Below are 17,761 nucleotides of genomic sequence, written 5' to 3'. Positions count from 1 at the left end.
AAGCCTGTTTTCCAGCAAAACATCCAGTCTTGATCTGAAGATGGCAAGAGAAGAAGACTCCACCACTTCCCTTGGGAGTTTGTTCCAATGGTTAATCACTTTCATTGTTAAAGGGGCACCTTCTAATTATGGGTACACTTACCAGTGCTCTTTGCAGGCATTTGAGGTACAGCAGTGGAGTCTTTCCTCTTTCTAGGGGGATGAGGATTAGTTTAATAGAACGTCCCTGCTTTCCCAAGCAGTTGAATGGGAGCTAAATTGCGTGAGTCATAAGCAAAGCTGCTTGTTTGCTGGTTATTATACTTGACACACAAAATAAGTTATTTCCTCTGTTTTATATTTCTCAATTCTTTTAACCCCTTCGTAGACTCGGGGTACAGTCAGGAAATAGATCCCCCGCAACCAATTCATATGTCACATTTGCACTGTTCACCAGTCACTATTTGCATGGCATGCACTGTTTTATGTCTGTATAGACACAGAGTAGGCCCTATTGCAGTACAAACAATCTGTGAACAGGTCAGTTCTTTGCCCTGAAGGGTTCACCATTTAAAAAGTCAAAGGGCAGGAGGAGAAACTGAGGTGCAGAGAGGGAAAGGGACATGGCAGGTTTATAGAAAGGAAGCCAGGCATCCTGATTTGCAGTGGTTTGGACAATGCTGCCTCAAAAGGGTTTTCTGTCTTCTAGCATCCATGCAACCTTGCCTCTAAGGTCAGGTGGGCAAACTACGGCCTGTGGGCCGGATCTGGCCCCTCAGGGCTTTGGATCCGCTGCTGGAAGCGGCTGGCACCAAGTCCCTGCGGCCCCTGGGGGAGGGGCAGAGGGCTCCGCGCACTGCCCTCACCTGTGGATTCCACACCTGAAGCTCCCATTGGCCACGGTTTCCCTTTCCCGGCCAATGGGAGCTTCGGGGGAGGTACCCACAGGCGAGGGCAGCACTCGGAGCCTTTGCCGCCTCCTCCCACAGGGGCTGCAGGGACGTGGTGCCGGCCACTTCCAGGAATGGCAGGGGGCCAGGGCAGGCAGAGAGCCTGTGTTAGCGGCGCAGCGCCAGTGCCATTCCAGAGCCGCTCCAGGTAAGCGGCGCCATGCCGGAGCCCGCACCCTAAATCTCTCCTGCACCCCGCACCCTAACCCTTTGCCCTGAGTCCCCTGCCACATCCTGCACCCCAACCCCCTGCCCTGATCCCCCTCCTGCACCCAACCCCCTGCCCTGAGCCCCCTGCCACATCCCTCACCCCTCCTGTACCCCAATCTCCTGCCCCCAACTCCTGCCCTGAGCCCCTTGCCACACCCCACACCCCTCCTGCACCCCAACCCCCTGCCTTGAGCCCCTTCCCGCACCCCAACCCCCTGCCCTGAGCCCCCTCATACGTCCTGCACCCCTCCTGTGCCCCAACCCCTTGCCTTGAGCCCCTTCCTGCACACCACCCCGCACTCTCACACCCCAACCTCCTGTCCCAGCCCTACATTCATGGCCCTGCATGCAATTTCCCCACCCAGATGTGGCCCTCGGGCCAAAAAGTTTGCCCACCCCTGACCTAAGGTAAATCCAGCTGCCGCCTCTGATCTCACAAGGAGCACCGGGAAGGAGGCCTTGCCCAGAATAGAACTGAACTCTGCATCTAGACAGGAGAAAGAATGCAGCCAGGAGCATATGCGATGTGCAGATAGGAAAGTGCCCTTCTATAAACATTTTATGGGGGAAATCTAATGAATAAAAAAAGCTCCATTAAGACAACCAGGAAGGAGACATGGTGGGAGCTGCGGGATGTGGTGCTCATGGAATCGGACCTGCCCCAGGCACAAGTTGCACTAGGGAAAGTGCGGTGGAAACTTTCAGGTATTTAAGCACTTGTGTGTTGATCTCCACCTGCCCTCTGTGGGAGTGAGAGTTTGTTTAGATTTTGATTTCCTTTGCATGGCAGATGGCTCCAGCTGCACAATGTCATGGAGAGAGCATAGGCCGAGACACCTGAGCACCCAGCAAGGTGAAATTGTTGGCTGTGACAGGAGAATGCAGTTTAGAAGCACTTCCTGTGGACAATGGACGGCCCCGCCTCATCATACTCTTGTTTGCTGATCCACATCTGCTAGAAAGTAGAGAGGGACGCCAGGATGGAGCCACCCATCCAGTCGGCCTATTTACACTGAATGGGGTGGAGACAGGAAGAGTTGTTGTTCGTGGTAACAGCTGGATGGCCCAGCCCTGTTGTGCTAGTTTCTGTGCAAAGGAGATGGCAGCCCTTGGAGAGCTTGCAATTTCTGTATAGATTCATGCACTCTTAAGGCCAGAAAGCGCAGCTCTGATCATCTAGTCTGAACTGTACACAGAGGCTGTAGATTTTTTCCCCAGAAGCTAGATTAAAGCATGGCGTTTTTGAAAGAGATGTAATCCCCTTTGAAAGACTCCAGGTGATGGAGTCCACCACCTCCCTGGTGAGCGCTTCCAGTATTTCATCACCTTTACTGCTAGGAAATCATGTCCTATTTCATTGTTAAATTTGTCTAACTTCAACTTCCAGTCACTGGATCTCATGTGTTTATCTGCTAGGCCTGGTATGTACTACAAAGTGAGGCTGACGTAAGTCACCTTGCGTCAACCTATTTATGCATGAGTCTACACTCAACTTTATTTCCCATCAACGTAAGCACCCCATTGCTGCAACGCAGTAACACGACCTCCCCATAAGGTGTTGAGCCATGGTCAATATGCTGTGGTATATACAGTGCGAGTGTAGACACCGCATGGCCTATGTGTGCCCAACAGTCACTGATTTGGTCACAGTTGTGAACTTAACTGTCTAGGGGTCACAGAAACCAGAAGCTCCCCCACCACCACTTTAAAACCTCTGTGTATTTTTGAAATGTCTTTTCCTGTTTGCCCAGTTTGGCAAGCGCATCTAGGAGCTCTCCCTGTTGTGTGCAATTACCTGATTGATGGTGCCAGCTACACACTAGAAGTGCTCCTGCCTGGAGTAGACATTGGATCTCCTGGGCCTGTGGGGAGAAGAGGCAGTGTGTAAACAGCTATGGATCAGCCATAGAAACATGGACATCTATGAGAAGATTTCACAGGGGATTCAGGGGAAAGGGTACATAGGGGTCAGCAGCAGTGCTGTGTGAAAGTGAACGACCTGCATCAGTCATACCACGAAGGCCGGGAGGCCAACAGTTGAGCTGGTGCCAAGCCACTGATCTGCTGTTTTTACAAAGAGCTTCATGCCATACTTATCAGAGAACCCCACCAGCACCCCACAGACCACTGTGGATATCTCAGTGGAGCCGGAGACTGAGACCTCTGCTGTGAACATTGAGGAGAAGAGACGTGTGGCGGGTGGGGGTCCAGCTATCCCACAAGCCAGGGCCTTTTCAACACCGCAGTGCAGTCAAGCCAGTCCCACCAGCTGAACACAGATGAGCCTGATCCAAGGGAAGGAAGCTTGGGTACGTGTGTGCATTAATTCTGCCTTAAAAAGTTTAAATGTGAAGATGGCACCTGGCCCAACCCTAAGATAGCAGGACACAGATATTTGCTTTTCATTATTTTGCTCATACTAGAAGATGTAATGATACAACAGAGATAGAGTGGTTGTCTGCTTTTCATTCCCCTCTAGGTTTAAGTGGGAGGGAGGGTCATGTGGAGCCATTTGTTTATGTACATAGGGATGTCCTTTGTGTCCTGAGAGATTTCATTGAAACTTTCATAGAGGTACTCTGCAATCCTCTCCTGAGGGTTTCTAGGGTTGGCTGCCATATTTCTTCCTCTGTGGTAGGACACTTTCCCGCACAAGTCCACGATGACTTTGGCAGGCACCATTGCAGTCAACAGGCTAGTGGCATATGGGCCCAGGCAACTTCGGGATGCCAGCAGCAGCTCTGCTTTCTGTGCCTTTGTCAGCCTCAGGAGTCAGATGTCAGCTAAAATCACCACCACAGGTGGAAAACAGTGCCAGTCCACAGTGCCATTGCTCTGTACTCGTACTTGTGGAAATAGAGGCCAAATGGTTTATGCAATCAAACAATTCCCTCCTCTCCCTCACCCCCACCGCCCCCGTGGGCCATACTCACCATAGCTGTAGCTGAGCAGTGCTGTGCAGAGCCACTCCAAAGCTGAATTGTCAATAAGAGTGTCTGATTTAAAACCTCTATGGGAGTAAGGAAAGGGAATTCTGAAGCTTTCCATTGTGACTGTAAATCCAATGAAACATCTGTTGTATCTAGAGCTGCTGCTGTTGTGGCTTTGAGGGGTGCCTCCTCCACACCTGTGGAATACCTCACCCTGAGGAGGAGGAGAAGAAAGAAGCAGACTAGGGAGGATATGTTCAGTGAGATCCTGCAATCCAGTGCTACATCGGACAATGAACAGAGGGCCTGGAGGGTGAATATAGCAGACAGCTTGGAGAAGGAAAGAGTCCAGGAGTCCAAACAGGAAAAGGAAAGTGAAATGGAGATGCACCAAGATGTAAGGGGGCTTCTAAGGCAGCAAACACAAAGGCTGCAGATTTTAGCTGACCTACAGGACCAACAATCATGGACATGCCATCCTTTGCAGTTCCTGGAGAACTCTCTGGTAACAGCTCCCTATGCCTCCCAACATTCCATGTGGCATCCTGGGCCGTATCCCTACCCTTCCCACGCTGTACTGGGGAACAGTAAGAAGAACTACAGTTTCACATACACTGACCTGTGAGAGCACGGCAGGTGTATATTTGGTAGAGATGGACTGAAATGGACACACACGTTTTCTAGCATTCTAATTGTGACATTCTGTTCTGTTAATTTATTTTATAAGTTTACACTGTATTGGTTTGTAATTGCACATTATCCTTTGCACTGTGTTTGTTACGCAATGCATTTTTAGTTTTTGGAAATAATTTCATCTTTATTTATTTCATAACATGTACAGCAGAATGCCTCATGCTCCTCAAAGCACACATTAATTTTAATTGAACAGGACCATAGGTTCAGTGCAAACCACACTGTAAGAATTATAAATGCACAGGAAGCACTGCGTAATTCATAGGTTTTTTAAAAGACAGGGTGATATTTATCATTGTACACCAAGCACTACACAATTCCTCATAACCCCCTAAAACTTCAGGGCCAGGGAGAGCACAGTCCAGCATAGCACATTATTGTGGCAGACCGTTAAAGCCCCCTTTCAAAGCCTCCCTCAGCCACATAGCTCCATGCTGAGCTCTTCTAATGGCTCCTATGGCTGGCTGTTCAAAGCCAGCAGATAGACACTCCATCTTTGTCGTCCACTTTGGTGGCAACTTTTCTCCATTTGCCTCACAGATATTATGCAGGATACACCAGGCAGCTGTAGCCATGGGGATATTTTTCTCACTGAGATCGAGTCTAGTGAGTAAATGCCGCCAGCGTCCCTGTAATCTTATGACAGCACATTCAACTGTCATTCTACCCCTGCTGAGCCTGTCCGTGAATCTTTCCTTGGAGCTGTCAAGGTGGCCAGTGTTACAGCTTCAAGAGCCAAGGGAGCAAGAGAGAGGCTGAGTGGTCCCCCAGAATTACTATTGGTTTTTCAACGGCACCAGTGGTAATCCGCTGGTCAGGAAAGAATGTCCCTGCCTGCAGGTTTCTGTTCAATTCTGTGTTCTTAAAGATGTGAGCAGCATGCACTTTCCCTGGCCAGCCCACATTGATACCAGTGAAGTGTCCCTGGTGATCCACCAACACTTGCATAGCCATAGAAAAGTAGCCCTTTCTGTTGATATACTCTGTTGCAGGCATGGCTGGATGCCTTCCTGGAAGATGTTTCAGTCAAGCTGAAATTATTAGGCTCAATACAGAGGTAAGAGGGTGAAATTCTCTGGCCTGTGTTATTTAGGGTTGCCAACTTTCTACTTGCACAAAATCAAACACTCTTGGCCTGCCCCTCCTCCGAGACCCTGCCCATGCCCCATCCCTTCTCCAAGAGCCTGCCCCCGCTCACTCCGTCCCCCCTCCCTCTGTTGATCGCTCTCCCCACCCTCACTCACTGGCTCATTTTCACTGGGCTGGTTCAAGGGGCTAGGGTGCGGGAGTGGGTGAGAGCTCCGGCTGGGGGTGTGGGCTCCAGGGTGGGGCCAGAAATGAGGTGTTATGGGTGTGGGAGGGGGCTCCAGGCTGGGGCAGTGGGTTGGGATGCAAGAGGGGGTGAGGGCTCCAGCTGGGGGTGTGAGTTCTGGTGTGGGACTGGGTGTGAGGGATTTGGGGTGCAGGAGGGGGCTCTGGACTGGGGCTGAGGGGTTTGGAGTGCAGAGGGGGCTCTGGGTGTGAGGGCTCTGGCTGGGGGTGAGGAGTTTGGGGTGTAAGAGGGTGCTCCAGGCTGGGACCGAGGAGTTTGGAGGGTGGGAGGGGGATCAGGGCTAGGGCAGGGGGTTGGGATGTGGGGGGGCAGTGAGGGCTCTGGTTGGGGGGGTGAGCTCTGGGATGGGATAGGGATGAGGGGTTTGGGGTGCAGGAGGGTGCTCTGGGTTGGGATTGAGGGGTTCGGAGGGTGGCAGGGGGATCAGGGCTGGTGCAGGGGATTGGGGCCCAGAAGGGGGTTGGGGTGCAGGCTCCGGGTGGTGCTTACCAAAAGCAGTTCCCGAAAGCAGCGGCATTCCCCACCTCTGGCTCCTATGCAGAGGTGCAGCCAGGCAGCTCTGCGCACCCCCCAAGCCCTGTTCACAGGTGCCGCCCCCACAGCTCCCATTGGCTGTGGTCCCCAGCCAATGGGAGCCGTGGGGGTAGCGCTTGGGGCAAGGGCAGCGTGTAGAGCCCCCTGGCTGCCCCTACACGTAGGAGCGGGCAGGGGCAGTGTGTGCAGTGCTGCCAACTGGACAGTCAATGGCCCAGTCAGTTGTGCTGACTGGAGCCGCCAGGATCCCTTTTAGACTGGGTGTTCCGGTAAAAAACCAGACACCTGGTAACCCTAGTGTTATGCAGTAGGTCAGATTAGATTATTCCTTTTGACCTTAAGATCTATAAATTTCTGCATAATAATCCTCCAATGTGGGTCTATCTCACCATTAAAGTCCCTGAGTCCTACCACCTCCTTTACCTTGATCTTCATGGTGCTAGGCACTAGGGCCATGATTTCTTTCTGCATGCACTTGATAATGCCTGAGTACATAGTGGTGCCCTTGGGCAAGATGATGTTGGCATTCAGGTCCTCATGGATGTAAGTGTCGCATTTCATGATGGAGTTGTAGGTGGTTTCATGGATGCCAGCTGACTCCATGCCTGAGAGGAAAGGGGGATAAAGCACTGTGGGGCAATCTTTAGGAAGCACATGTTTGTATAGTGTCTAACCCAGGGGTCATGATTGATGGGTGAGGACCCTAAACCCTACCTAGAGCAGGTCAAAAAAGTTTGATAGAACAGTTTCCTGTTAAAAGAAAAGAAAAGAAACAACCACACAGGTTTCTCAAAATCTAAACATATCTATTTCAAACAGAATTTTTTAATGGAAAAAGTTGAAGAGTTTCATTATGACAGTGTTGTTTGGGTTCATTTAGTTTTTACTTTGATATTATATTATTAATTTTAATATATAGTATATAATACATTTCAATGAATATCAAAATCAAATTTGAAACTAAATGACATTGTTGCAAGGAAATGGTTTGTACATTTCATGTTGACTTAAGATTCATAGATGTTTAAGGCCAGAAGGGACCACTGTGATTATCTGGTCTAATCTCCTGTCTAACCCAGGCCAGAAGATGGCCCTGAAATAATTCCTGGTGGAACTAGAGCAGTTCTTTTAGAAAAACATTCCATCTTGATGTAAAAATTGCCAGTGATGGAGAATCCACCCTGATCCTTGGTAAGCTGTTCCAGTGGTTAATTACACTCACTGTCAAAAATATACAACTTATTTCCTGTGAATTTGCCTAGTCTCAACTTCTAGACATTGGATACTGACAGACTGTTCTCAGGTAAACTGAAGAGCCCTCTGTTATCAAATTTCTCTTACCCATGAAGGTACTTCAGACTGGGATCAAGTCACCCGTCAACCGTCTCTTTAAACTGAACAGACTGAGCTCCTGAAGTCTCCACTCCATATCTTAATGCTTTGTAGTGATAATATATTATAGTTATACATGTATTATTATATAATATATATTAAAAGTAATATTTAACATTTTAATATAATATCAATGTTATTTCACAGGAAATTTCAAAATTTCAGCTTTTCAGTCCAATTTGGAATTACATTTTTTCCAAGATGTCTGACTTTCCCGTGGGCTGAAAATTCCAGTTCCCAGCGAGCGCTAGCATTGCCACAATACTTTATTTTTATTATGTGGATGGTGGTAGCACCTAGGAGCACCAGCCACGGCCCAGGACCCTGTTGTGCTAGCTGCTGTGCAGACAGATTAAATTACAAATAAATAACGGGCTGTTGCCTGAAGGCAGGAATCACTGCATTAGGATCTCTGCTCTATGTCATGCAGGAGATCAGACTAGATGCTCAGAATGATTCCTTCTGAAAATCAATGGATCCGTGCACCAGTGGGGCAATATTTGGGCATGGAGCCTTTCCAAGCCGGCCCATGCTAGTTGCCCCAAGGCCCTGCATATGATACAATAGGTGCCTGGAAGCCAAGGACTGAATAGGGTGACTCCATTCCTATCTCACCCCTTAGATATTGTCTCTGCAAGGTAGGGGTCATAGATGTTCATGGCCAGAAGTAACCATGGTGATCATGTAATCTGACCTGCAGCACACAGGTTGGAGAACTTCACCCAGTCACTCCTCCACTGAGCCCATAACTCCTACTTGGAATAGATTGTGTCTGGGGATCCCACACAGAGCCGGGGCTAGAACCCAGGGAGTCCTACCTTCTAGACACAATCTGGAGATAAAATCTCCAGGTGATGGAGAGTCCATTGGAACATGTTTATAGAAGGACTGAGAGATTGCACCTGTTCTGCCTCCAGGGCTCACAACCCCATGCCTCTCCACTTGGAGAAGACATAGCACCCTTAGCTGAAATCCATTCTGCTTCCTGGTATTTACAGCTCTCAAGGAGCAGCACCTCCTTGGCCATAGAAGATCACAGGTACCTTCTGCCCCATTTAAGCTCCTTAAGGATGAGATGCCTGGCTCTCCATAGTGTATGAAAGGGGTCACTTAGTCTTGTTTCCTTACCAAGAGGTCTTTACTGGCTGCATCTGAGAAGGCTTTGACCCTTCCACTGCTCAGGAAGAGCCATCCCCACTCATAGATACTGAATTTTCCGCACCAGGGAGCAGGCAGGAATGGGTGTGAGAGCAGAAAAGGGGACAGTGTATGGCGTCGGTCAGACTCCTGGCTAGAAAATGCCCTTCAATGTAGTGCCTCTTTACCTGACCCCTCAGGACTCCTGGGTTCTATCCTAGCTCTGGGACGGGAGTGCAGTCTAGTGGGTTAGAGCAGGAAGGGCTGGGAGCTAAATCTCCTGGGTTCTATCCCAAGGTCTGGAGGGCAGCGAGGTCTAGTGGTTAGAGCAGGGGATTGGGAGCCAGGACTCCTTCATGAACTGGTTAAAACACTCTGAGATCCACAGAGGAAGGTTGCTCTGTGCAGCACCAGCCTGGCAATTGGGAGCAGAGAAGCTAGTCCCCCAGGAGGGATGGCCCAACTCAGAAGACTTGGTCAATTTATGGTAGGTCTACGTGGCTTTGCATTGCACAATGCTCACCCCTGCCCATGGCTATATCTCCAGCCACCCTTTGCACCCAGCTGCAGCCCAGCCCAGCCCCCTGACTAGTGAAAGAGGGCTGGAAGAGGTAGCAGAAGCACTCATTCCCAAGGATGCTGACTTGATCATCAGGCAGCTTGTAGCTCTTCAGAGAGGAGGAGGAGGAGGCCAGGTCCATTTAATTCTCAAAGTCCAAAGCCACGTAATCCAAGTTCTCCTTGGTGTCCCACGCAATCTCCCACTTGGCTGCACAGCCAGAGCCAGGGCCGGGGTGTGGTCAGGCAGGGAGCAGGGTGAAGGATGCAGCAGGGAGCCTGGACACTTAACAATGGTGCAATCAGAGCTGACAGAGGCTGGCCAACCACCTGCCCATGGGCTCCCACCTCAGCCTGGGAGGAAGGTGAGGACTCAGGGGAGTGGCAGGAAGATGGGATGTGGATGGGAGTGTGCCCTGAGAAGTGCTAGGAGAGGCCTTGAATTCTGATATCTCCAGGCGCCCATGACCCAGAATCCAACCCTAGGGTCTGCGCTCCTGGCTAGTCTAGAGCATTGGGGGGGGAAGTAAACCGTGTGCTGCAGGAAGTATGTGCTGCCTCCACTCCTGCAGTTCTCCCCCTCTTTCCCTGTTCTCCCGCTCTGGGGCTGCCCCATAGCTTTCCTGAAATCTGAACTCTGCTGTGCACCTCCGCTCTCTGCTCACTGCAACACATGTGCTGCAAGGACCAGAACCCCCATCCAGTGGCAGTCAGCGGTATTGCACCCTGCCTGCTTGCCGCAGCTCCAATGCCCCCCCGCCCCACCTCCCCAGACCCAGAAGGCCGCCCCAGCCCGGTCTCAACTACTGTATGTCTCTCTCGTCCGCCCCGCCGCTCTCATGTCCACCAGGAGCCATAGGTGGAGGAGTATCCCCACAGTCAGGATCTTCATGAGGTAATGGGGGAGCTGCCTTGTCTGCTGTAACAGCATGACCCTAGCATTGGGCAGTGTGAGGGTGCACTGACCCGACTGCTGTGGGGTCTGAGCCCTATGCCAACATATAGAGGGCATCATGCCACGTGGGGAACTGCCCCAGGCCCCCGGGTATGATGGAGTATCGGGCACATTTTCAGGAGCACCGTGAGAGCAGAGTGTGGGTGTGAGTTTGGAGAGGGGGCGGCGTGCAGAGGAGGAAGCCCCACGGCCCCTGTGGGGATAGGATGGGGACACCATGCAGTGGGCGATGTCCCGGGAACTCATACTGGATGTGGAGAACCCTGCGGTACTGAGAGGAGTGTTGTGCTGTGGTGGGCTGCCACAGGGGGCAACATTGGGCATAGGGGCCCCCCAGTGCTGTGGTGGGGACGCCACGCAGTGGGACAAGGGCATCCTGGGCCCCATGTTCAGTGTGGGGCCCCCAGTGCTGTGATGGGGCTTTGTGCCTCTGCACTGTGTTGGATGTGGGGAATGTCCCTGACCCTGCTGTTACCCAGTGGGGTGGAGGTCCATGTGGGGGGTGCCTTGTCCCCCTGGCTGACAAGGGGGGTCCCTGTGGTTGGGGGACACCTTGGTCCTCACCTGGGACTGGGGAGGAGCCAGGTGGTGCAGGGGGTGCCCTGACTCTGGCTGGGGGAGCTGAAGCATGTATGGGAATGCCCTGATCCCCATACAGGGTTGGGGGGGCCGTACAGTGGGGGGATCGCCCTAGCCCTGGATTGACATGGGGGATACCCCAACCCCGCTCAACCACGGCGTGAACTCAGACATCCGACGCCATTGGAGGGATTTGGACCAATTTGTTGGGCGGGGCTATTCCCGCGTGACCCCGCCCACCTGAAGTGACGTCACCCCGCAAAATGATCACGCCAACTCAGGCCACTTCCGGTTCCCGTGCCTTTATAGGCAGCCCTTTTTCCTCCGTCACTTCCGACCTGGCCGCCATCTTGCCTGCGAGGGAGCTGCTGCCGCTATGTCCGTGTCCCCCGTGCTCCGCGCGCTGCTCCGCCCCCGGCTCGCGCCGCCCGCTCGCGGCCTGCACTCGTACCCGCCGGAGAGCCGCGTGGGGCCGCTGGTGAGCGGGGGGGTCCAGATCCGTCCTTCCCAGGGCCTCGGGGCTGGCCCCGCTCTGCCGCGCGGAGGCTGCGGCCTCGGGGCTGGCCCCGCTCTGCCGCGCGGAGGCTGCGGCCTCGGATCGCCTCTCCTCGGGGAGCCCGCCCGGGCTGGGGCTTCGCGGTGCCTGGGCGGGGGGAACAGGGCCCAGCTGCTGTGGCCTCACCTGAGCTCTGCCTTCTCCCCCCCCCCCCCCCGCGCAGGAGACCGTCGTCGCCCTGGGAGCCTTCGTCGTGACCTTCCTGGTGCCCTCGGGCTGGGTCCTGGCCAACATGGAGAGCTACAAGAAGCGCGACTGAGCGGGCAGGGTCTGATCCGCGCTGGCCGCCCAGACCCCACGGCGCGCAGGCCGCGCGGCTGGACTCCCCTGCGGCCCTGCCGCCCCCACATTCCACACCCGGCCCCTGGGGCTGGTAACTTATTCCATGGCTCCATGTGGACCAGCGTCGCCGCTGCCGCCATGGCGGGGTGACTTAATTCTGTTACAATAAACCCTCTTACAGCCACTTAGCTTTGACTCTGCCTTTTTCCCCCCCGAGCGCTGACCCTGGGGGCTAAGCCCTGCACCGGATCAAATGGTTCCAGCTACTCTGACCTGTTCTTGGGGAGGGCAGGATTATACCCACTGGTCCATGCTATCCCAGGGCTTTACATCTAGGTGTAAATGGGTAAGGGGACAGCAGCCCCAGCATGTAGCTGGATTGTCAACCCTTCTCCATCTGTGCATTGGCCATAACTTGTATGGACCCTTTGAGCTTTTGTCCTTGGGCCTGTCCTGATTCCTAGGGGTTCAGTTTACTGGGGTGGGTGCTGACAGTGCTTTAATCCCAGAGTACGAACTCTGCCTGGGGAATGGAGGGGGTTTGCGAGGAATGCAGCCCTCAGACAAGTCATAGGCTCACTGATGTGGGATGAAGGCACCTCCTGATAGTTACAGACAGCAGCAGAATTCCAAGTAACACCTGTAGCTGCTGGTGAGCTGTGTTTGGGAGTGCAGGACTCCTGGGTTCTATGGCCAGCTGGGCTAGTGCTGCTCTGTGAATAGTCGTGTCCCCTCTCTGTACCCTGGTTCCCTGTATTTGCAGTGATAATTCTACTCCTGCTGTGTCAGTATTTAAAACATTGGGCCATCTCAGGAGTCAGATACTCTATAGTTCTTAACTTGCCCTCTCTAGCAGGCTTAGAACTAGGGCAGATGGAAGCTCTTTTTAGCCTCAAGATGAACTCCCCTTATTCACACCCACCTCTAGTGGAGAATCCAATCAGGAAAGGCTGAAGCTGGCTGGGGATAGGGATCAGATGAAAAGGGCCAGAGGTGGGGGATCAAGTTCATGCAGCCTCAAGCAGGGAGAAGGGTATGGAGGAAGGATCCCCTTGAGACTACTTAATTCTTAATGGGGTGCTCTTGTGATTAGGGTGCTGGCTTGCCAGAGAATGGGTGTTGTCTGTGCACCCCTCTTCCTGATAGGCTGGGGCTGAGCATAGTGGGCTGTTCTTTCCTTTTAAGATACCGTATGCTGGGGTAGGTTGGAATTGTATGGGACCTCCCAGCCTATGCTATGGTGGAGATGGCACCTTTGCTATACCCTGCTGCTTTGCCCTAGCAGCAGAGAATTCACCTGGGGGCAAAGTTTCTCTCCCTTCTGCTGTTTCAGTTGCACTCAGAGACTTTCTCTTGTGTACTGAACAGCAGCTCCACCCCAGAAGCAGCTCCTGGGCTCCTCATATGCTGTGCTGTCAGGATGACCCAGCAGTAGTTATCCCAGTAGTAACAAGGGCAGTCCTACCCAGCCAGTTATCACTGCCCCTTAGTGTGTGGGACGCCTGGGCTGTGGCAGGGCAGCTAAGCATGAAGGATGCCATGGGGTCATCTGTTAATGCAAGAGGCAGCAACAGCTTTTCCCTCTACCAAATAGGGCATTAGGCTGGGCAGGGCAGAAATGCCAGCTGAGAACAGCTTGATTTCTAGATGCCCAGCTCCCTGCAGGGTACATGCTCAGCACCCCTACTATATTTGCAACCACAAAGGAAATGCACCTCATTTGAATGCAGTGGGCCAAAGCAGGCGGCCTGAATGCACCAACCAAGCTGCAGCTGTGATTGTGTTACTGGGCTGTTATTCTTGCAGCTGGCTTGGCTAGGGAAAGCATTTTAGCTTAACATGCAGGGGACAGAAACAGCCTGGCCCCACTCTCTCTTCCCATGCTAGCTGTCCTATTCCCAATGGGGAGAGACAGAGACTGATATTCCAGTTCAGATCCACAGTGGCAGTTTTCTTTGTTCTGATCCAGGACTGAAATTAACCCTGCAGCCATGCCCCTCGCCCTTGTGCTGTAACACTCCACCTCCCTGCAGCGGCTGTTTGCAGTCGGATCACAGCACTAGAACAGCAAGGAGCCAGCTAGAGTCCCCTTAGATGCAGGCAATGCTTCTCTGTGCCCGGGAGAGGTTGTTAGAGGAGAATGGTACAGAGATGATTTAAGGGGCTGGAGGAAAGTTAGATGAGAGACCCTGTAACTAGGCTTAGCAGTGGGTGAGGTTAACTCTTTAAGTACCCAAATGGTGAAATGCAATAGATTCCCCCCACTCCACCGGGCTATTTAGGGTGTACACTTGCTTAGCAGCACCATGTGGGGTATAATTTTCCCCAAGGGATGGGAGCTTATGTATTTGGGGACTGGCCGGAGCAAACCAATTAGCCTTTATGTGGCTTTAATTTGCAAGGCCCCTCACACTGGGTAAGTTCTCCCTGTTTAACACAGAAATCTGAGGCATGTGGGTGTGTGTCACTGCTGCTTACAGAGGGAATTGGGTAGAGAGCCAGGATTGGAACCCAGGAGTCCTCATCCTGGAGCTAGAGCTGGTTTATGCCTATTTTGCAGCTACTTGAGTTCAGAGGCTGCAGAGTGCAGTGATCAAAGCTTTCCACCTTGCTAGAGATCTCTCTGAAACATGCTGCCTTTGATAAGGAGATGGGACCCTTCACGTAGCTAGTGGATTTTATTTCCTACAGTGGAACCTGGAGGAACCAGTCAAGGTCAGGGCCCCATTGTGCCAGGTGCTGGAGACACACAGTGAAAGACAGTCTCTGCCCCAGAGAGTTTTCAGTTGAAATAGTCAAAGAGTGAGAGTGGAAGGGTCACCCCACAGCTCAGTGGCAAAGCTGGGAATAGAACCCAGGCATCCTGAGTCCCCTTCTAACATCCTAGTCACTGAAAGATCTACAGAAACTCATCCAAAACTCAGCCCATTTGGAAGAAGGTGCCACCTTCTAGACTTAGACCCAAAGATGTTCTAAATCACAGATCTGCTCTATCTGCTTCCCCTGGAGGTGGAGTGGGATTTGAGATAGGGGCAACAGGGTGGATGGGCCTATGGCCCCACAGAAAGCTTGCCCACTCATATGCTAGGCCAGAGAGATCAGCATTTTAATTCTACCTAAGAAACCTTAGTTACATTTCCCCTTCCAAGACTAGACATAGAAAACCAGGATTATTCCAAACATCCCCCAGAGAAACCAGGGAGAGATGGACACTTCATGCCCCCTTTATCTAATGTGGAATTGTCCTGCCAGACCCCTCCTTCCCAAAGGGTGGAGCTAGCTGCCCAGCCAATGTGGTGTTGGGATAGCTGGGTGGGTCCTCAAATCCCTGTTGACCAAAGGATACCATCCTGATGCTGATTGGCTGGATGGTTAGAGAAATAGCAGGAGTTTGGGGCAGGTGTGACTGAGGCAGTTGAGAGGTATGGTATGGAGTCTGTTTGGGTCAGTTGGTTGTTTGAACTTGTTTAAGGTACCCTGGTTTTGCAGCTCTGGTTCATAGATGATTGGCTCAAAGAGGGAGGGGGTGTATGTTTATCTAGACTTGTAAGGAACATACTAACTGTATCCTTATTCTGCTTTGTGGGCTCCTAGCTGTTACAAAAGAGAGTGTAGCTAGCTGGGGTGTAATGCAGCTTTTCCTAACATAGAGGAGAAGGAATAAATCATAGGGGTTGCCTTACCTTAGAATCTGTGTCACCTGAGGCTAGTCTGCTCTTCTGTCTGCATCATGCAGGGTGTTGTGAGCCCTGCTTAATGCAAAGTGCTTGGTGCCTCCCCTCTGCATGCTAGAGAGTCATCAGAGGAAAGTTTGGCTTGTGTGGTGCTATCTAAATAGGCCTGAGGTAAAACCTTCCTGAGTGGTTAATGGGTCCTGGAGGGCTCTAGGAGAGCAGTTTGGAGACCCTTGGGGCTGACCCACTGCAAACTCTGATTCCTCCTGCTCTCCTATCCAAGCCTGTGCACTCCCACCAGGCTTATGCAAAGCTTGATTCTCTTTTTTTTTTTTTCTTTCCTTCCCCCTTGATCCCCCTAGTATGCATCTCTCTGCAAACCTTGGTCCCTCTATCCTACACCCTCTGGCAAGCACCCATGTACCTCCAGCCACTCTCCCCTTCCCTACTCCCAGAGTTTAGTAGCTGCCCCACCTCTGTGTTTCCTAGAAGCTCGGTGCCATTGCTTGTCGGATCTGGGGGCGGGGGTCAGACCCATTGTACCCTGACCCAATCTATCACTGCTAGTGCTCAGTGGCTGTGAAAATCAGGTGGCTGTAGGTGTAAGGTAGCCAACACTGACCCCATGCACGTGAGGGTCTAACTAATGAGATTGTTCCAAGCCCCATGGTTGTATTCCTGGAGCTTCAGGGCCATAGCTTAAACGAACATGGGCTCTTCTCTTCCCAAAGCCAGTGGCAGTGACTGGGTATTGGTCACTGGTCTTGGAAGCTGCAGAGGGAAATGGTAAGTTGCCCAGTGGGCTGTCTGGGGTTGGGCTGCCCGTAGTGGGAGAGGCTGCTGATGGAGTGGGTGGTGTGCATGCTGTGACAAACTGGTGAGGCCAGAACACAGTTACACCAGCCAGTGCTAGGGTCCTGTGTCACAGCGTCAGGCTGGGGTGTATTAACTTGAGTGGTACATGTAAAACACAAGAGGTAATTATTCTGCTCACTGGGCACGGTGAGGCCTCAGCTGGAGTCCTACGTCCCATTCTGGGTGCCACACTTCAAGAAAATTTGAGTGTGGAGCAGAGCTGCAAAAATAATGCTCAAGGCTTAGAATAACTATCCCATGTGGAAAGGTTGAAAGAACTAGGTTTAGCCTAGGGAAGAGCAGACTGAGGGGGACACAAGTCTTCAGAGGAGTACAAGGTTGTTATAAAGAGGATGGGAATCAATTGTTCTCCACCGAGAGCAGGTCAAGAAGGTGGGTTTGCAGCACTGGGCGTTTAGGTTAGTGTCACAGATCTGGCTCCCGTGGGCCAGAAAAGGTGCTCCCACAGGGCCATTTAAGAGGGCAGGGCAGCACCTGGGGCCACAGGGGATAATGGAGAATTGGAGTTCAGGTGCAAGAGGGACCCTGGGGTTAGTCAGGATACCTGGTGAGACTGAGACAGTCAGGAGCAGGGACAGGTGTGTGCTGCCCAAGCCAGAAAGTGTTTCCTGGGGATGGTTGAAGGCAAGGAGGGCAACAAGAGGGCTTTGTGGACTGACCTGCCAAGCCAGAGCAGGGCTGAGGCTGGAGGAGGCACAGCCAAGGGAGTTGCCTGCTGGCTCTAAACTGGAGAGCCCAAGCTGGGGGGCTCACCTGCTGATGACTTGGCACCAGAAAACTGGACCTGGGGAACTAGTGAGAAGGCTGGGGGAGTGGGGGCAGAGATGATCTCCTAATGGAGAGGCTTGGGGGGTTCCCAGTGGGAAGAGCAGGATTGCACTCCAGCTGGAAGGCTTGGGGTTACCATCCTGGCAGACCAAGAGAAGAAGACCCACAAGGAGCCCTGGTGTAGCAGAAGACATGGAAGCATGGTGTGGAAGGACTCCAGCAGCAAGGCTGGTGTGGGTGCCTGCTCGGAAGAGCAGGATTTTATGGACGATGTCCACCAGTTATGGAAAATGGCCTGTTTTGGGACTCTTATGGACTGATTTGCACTATGGGTTCAATGACAAACTGCCCCCAA

The 17,761-nt window shown here is 52.3% G+C and overlaps 2 long non-coding RNA genes across 2 annotated transcripts; both read left to right on the top strand.

Moving 5' to 3' along the window:
* Positions 1-2,935: 2,935 nt before the first annotated feature.
* On the top strand, positions 2,936-4,650 carry LOC141990569 (uncharacterized). Its single transcript, XR_012640208.1, has 2 exons — positions 2,936-3,448; positions 4,226-4,650. It is a non-coding gene; the product is annotated as an uncharacterized LOC141990569 (long non-coding RNA).
* A 6,885-nt stretch (positions 4,651-11,535) lies between these two features.
* On the top strand, positions 11,536-12,276 carry LOC141991447 (uncharacterized). The gene is made up of 2 exons (XR_012640366.1): positions 11,536-11,728; positions 11,970-12,276. It is a non-coding gene; the product is annotated as an uncharacterized LOC141991447 (long non-coding RNA).
* The last annotated feature ends 5,485 nt before the right edge of the window (positions 12,277-17,761 follow it).

This window comes from Natator depressus, chromosome 7, assembly GCF_965152275.1.
Source record: "Natator depressus isolate rNatDep1 chromosome 7, rNatDep2.hap1, whole genome shotgun sequence".
Classification (NCBI taxonomy): Eukaryota; Metazoa; Chordata; order Testudines; family Cheloniidae; genus Natator; species Natator depressus.
This window is presented reverse-complemented; position numbering and strand designations above follow the sequence as displayed.